This window comes from Entamoeba histolytica, genomic scaffold, assembly GCF_000208925.1.
Source record: "Entamoeba histolytica HM-1:IMSS scf_1104750518553 genomic scaffold, whole genome shotgun sequence".
In the NCBI taxonomy this organism is placed as follows: Eukaryota; Evosea; order Mastigamoebida; family Endamoebidae; genus Entamoeba; species Entamoeba histolytica.
The window spans coordinates 1-4676 of NW_001915461.1; the positions used below are offsets into that span (position 1 = coordinate 1).

General features: G+C 21.3%; 1 non-coding gene across 1 annotated transcript, besides 4 other annotated features; it reads left to right on the forward strand.

Annotated features, from left to right (window-relative positions):
• Positions 1-10: 10 nt before the first annotated feature.
• Positions 11-246: a repeat region.
• A 92-nt stretch (positions 247-338) lies between these two features.
• Positions 339-544: a repeat region.
• Positions 545-600: 56 nt separating this feature from the next.
• Positions 601-683, forward strand: EHI_149430. Its single transcript has one exon. It is a non-coding gene; the product is annotated as a tRNA-Ile (tRNA).
• Positions 684-737: 54 nt separating this feature from the next.
• Positions 738-1154: a repeat region.
• A 27-nt stretch (positions 1155-1181) lies between these two features.
• Positions 1182-3632: a repeat region.
• Positions 3633-4676: the final 1044 nt, after the last annotated feature.

Sequence of the window (4676 nt, forward strand, 5' to 3'; positions counted from 1 at the left end):
CTTTTATAATAAATAATAGAAGAAAATAATGCAATTATTAATTACCTATAATTGATAGTTTTATCATAATGAGAAATTAGTGAATTAGTTTCTTCAACATATTTTATTTCTATTGAAATATTTTTCAAACTTGCTCGAATTAAATAGTCATCAATTAAGTTGTTATCTGATTTTTATTTTAATTTTAATGAATATTAAAACTCTTTATTGTTTATTTTATTATTTTATATTGAATATATCATTAACAATATGCCTGTATTTTATCTCACTAAATATCAACAACTACATAAGAAACATTTTTCTTGATAACACTCAATATATTCAACTCAAAACGGTCATTAATAAATGTACATTCATGTTGATAAATAATTATTACCATCATAATAAATAACTAGACATATATCATAATGAATAGTAGTAATAATCGATTAGTTTTGAATATTCATAGTCTCACCAAAAGCAATATCATGACCAGAAGACAGACGATTCGAAAATAGGAAATATTTTAATATTTGTGTGGTGCTTCTGAATCGTCTTTGGGTCTGTGTTTAAATTAGGTAAATAAAAAATAATAATAAAATAGAAGAATAAAAATAAGAAGGCCCCGTAGCACAGTCGGTAGTGCATCGTACTTATAGGAAAGAGAAATGCGAAGGTCGCGGGTTCGATCCCCGCCGGGACCATTTTATTTTTCTTTTTTATTTATTTTCTTATTAATATTATCAAATTTAAACATACAATTAATTATGTATTAATAGAATTGGTTTCTGTTATTTCTGACTCAGGGAGATGAATTTCATCGATTTTGCATTTTATAGAGCATCTATATAGTATGTTTGATTGTGGTAGAGCCACTATCTAATAACATTTAGCATGGTTTTAATAACATGGTTTTTAACTTATTTAAAATTGTCAATTTCAATTTTTATTTTTTCATTTATTCTAATGTTTTCAGTATGTACTAAACTGTTTATTGAAATTATTATTTCAATTATTTGAAATCTCTTAATTTCTCAATTTTCATCAGCTTATTCTTTAATTCCTTGTACATATTCCTTTTTCCAACACTCTCAATTGATAATGTGATATAAATCATTAGTCATATCATTTATTAATCCGCTTTTATTTAGTACATATTCATTGTCTTTTCTTTTACTACTTTTATATTGTGTTAATGAATATTTCTAATTATTTATTTTCATTAAATTGAAATTTATGTCATTTATTGTTATTATGACATTATCATAATTTCTGTACTTCTTATTCAACATAGTATTTTGTTTTATTTTCAATTTATCTTTATTTGTCATCAATTTGGTTTTTTATATAATTTCATTTATTCTATTGTAGCATCATTGTTTAGTATATTTCATTTTATCTTTCTTCTATTCTTTTTATTAGATTCATTCATCATTTTATTTCTATTATTTCTGATGTTTTCTTATTCATTTTATTTCATTAATCATCATATATTTTAGGTATTTTATTCGTTCTAGTACTTTATTTTTTATATTTTCTTCTTTTTGTTCTTTTAATTTCTTGTTGTATTTGATTCTGTGCATTTTTCTTCATTTAATTAGATCTTCTAGTCTATTTATTTTCTTTAGGATTTCTTTTATTTCATCAAATTTATCTCTTATTATTTTATTTTGGAGATAGAGGTGCATATAAATTGAAATATTCATATCATCTTCCCGTTTCTGTATTCTGACAATATCAATCTATTATTAATTTCATTTATTAATCAGTCAGCTTCTTTTCTTTGAAAGTAGTAATTAATGTTGATATATTTTTCTATTTTCATTTCTTTTATTTTATTGATGAGAGTGTTAAGATATTCTTCATCAATTCCAGTAGAGTTATTCTTTATTATGATGTTTTTTATTATTGAATTACACTCTACTCTTCTTTCTATTATATCATTTACTTTCACTTTAATGTACTGTTTAGTGCTTTCTTTTATTTTATGTGATATTTTAATATATTTAATATATTCTTTTTCATTATTTACATTAATATTTTTCACTTTCATTATATTTTTTATTTCTTCTTTTCTTCTTTTCTTAATTTCTTATATAATTTCTTATTCAACCAATTAATTTCAAAACAATACATCACTTCAATTAAAATTCTATTTCTTTGGTTTATTGTATTTCTTGTCTGATTATCATCTCTTGTTTTTTTGACAATCAGTGCTTTGCTTTTCTCTTCGATTTTCACTACTGTCTTTTTCATAGGAGTAGTTTCGTTCATCTCCATCACCCCTGATGATGCTTTCCTCAATATTGATTGTGTATTTATCACAAGTGTCATCGTTTTCTTCTTCTCTAGTTCCTTCTGTGAGATAAAATTTTTAATATCATCTTGTTGTTTTGATATTATTTGTTTATGTTCTTCATTTTCTTTTTGTGAGTTGTCTATTTTTTTCTTGTTATTTCCGCAATTTCTTGATTTTTAATTGCAATTTCTTGATATTCAGAGATTTGTTTTTCTTTATCTCTTATTTCTTTCTTTAATTCTTTAGTATTTTCCTCTATCATTTCAATTTTCTTCTCTAATGTGTTTGCATTTTGTTCTAGCGTTTTGTATCTCTTTTTTAGCTTTTCAATTTCTTCTTTCATTTCTTCATTTTCTTTTTCCATCTTCTTTTTATTAGCTTGGATACAAGGATTTTTTCTTCTTTATTATTTACTTCTGTGATTTTCTTTCCTTCTATCTCATTTATTTTTCCTTGTAGTTTTAAGTTTTCTTCTTCTAATTTTTCATTTTCTTTCTTCATTTCTTCATAATTCGTTTGAATCTTTTTAATTTGTGTTTTCATTTCTGTAATTTCTTCTTCAAATTCTTTCCTAACTATTTCTTTTGCTTTTCTCATCATTTCTTCTGAAATCGCTTGTTCTTCTTCCATTCTTTTCATACTGAATTCTTTAACTTTTTCTTTTAATTCAGTAATTTGATTTTTCAGAGCAAGTATTTCTTCTTTTTCTTTTTCTTCTTCTATCTTTTCTTCTTTATTTTTTTGTTTCTTCTTGTATTTTCTTTATACTTTCTGTTTCATTTATTATTCTTGCAATTTCACATCTATCATTCATTTCTTTAATTGGGTTTTTGTTTTTAATTTCTGCTTCTATAGCCTTAATGTCTTTTTCTTCCCAATCTTTTGTTTTTTCTTTAAACTCTTCTTTCGTCTTTTCAATTACCTTTTTCTTTTTAATTGAATATACTTCTTGAAGATATCATACCATCTTTTCCTCTTACCTTCATATTTTTTAAGTATTTCTTCGTATTCTCCTTCTTTCAATTCATTTGTTATTCTTTTTATTCTTTCTTGTATCTCATTTATTGTTAGCCATTTGTATTTGTTATTTGTATAATCTTTATTATTATTGTATTTACCTTGTTTTTTATTTGTTTTTCTTTGTGTCTTTCGTCTTCTAAACCCTTTTTCCTTGGTGTATCGTTTACCTTTATTATTATAATTGTTATGCCATTTATTGCTATTGACATTTCTTTTTTTATTGTATGACATTGGATTTCTATGTCTTGTTTGCTTTTCTTTACAAGACTCTAAGGTTTTACACAATAGCCATGGCATTAAAATTTGTTGTATTTCCTGCATTGGAAAAGGATCTATAATAAATTAATCATATTAATGAAAAATTTTTATTCATAAAATCAATCTTATTATATAGATAAATATCATTACAAACAATATATTTTGTTCAATGTTATAATTAATCTTATTGTTATAAATTAATAGTATCAATAATTGAAATTATTTCAGTTAATATAATAAAATATAAATATATCTTACAATTAATAATATTAAATAAGAATTACCATTTTGATTCTTATTCATCATCAATATATTGAACTAAAACATTATTCAATTATTATTTCTATTAAATAGTTTCAATTAACCATATTAATTATTTTTGATTATCTAAAAAATAATAATTCCAATTAATCCTAGAATTTTATAACTATTTTAAATTTCATTCAATATAATTATATCTATATTTTTATATTAATATCTTACTTATTATTTTTACTTTTTAATAAACAACAAATTCATAGATATAAATCATAATTTAATTTTAGATAATGGATTAATAATTTCATAACCAACATTAATAAAAGTACTTCTTCTAAATTACTTAATGATAATTATATAATAAAAATGAATAATATAATCAAATGAAATCAACTAAACTATTTAAATTTAACTTCAACAATAAATATATTAATATTGGTAATAATTATAATTATGCAAATTGAATAAATATAATATTTTAGCATAAAACCAAAAATATAATCTATCATTTATTATTTCGTATAAAGTTAAATATATGAATAAAAAGAGTATTTTGATGAGTCTGAAAATCAATAAAAATAAATGAAATTTATCAAAAATCAAATGAAATAAATAATATTCAAAATAACATAAACAATAAACATTTAATATTATAAAACATTAATATCAATATTAAAATGAAAAATAATAAAGTATGAAATGAATTTCATTAATATTTCTAAAGTATTTAATTATTTAATTATTATTCATTAATCTAATATTATACATTTAATATATTTTTAATATCTTTATTATACAATTAATATTGTTAATAAACTTATTACTGTCTTACTATTTTCAATTAATGAATGATTTTATTAAT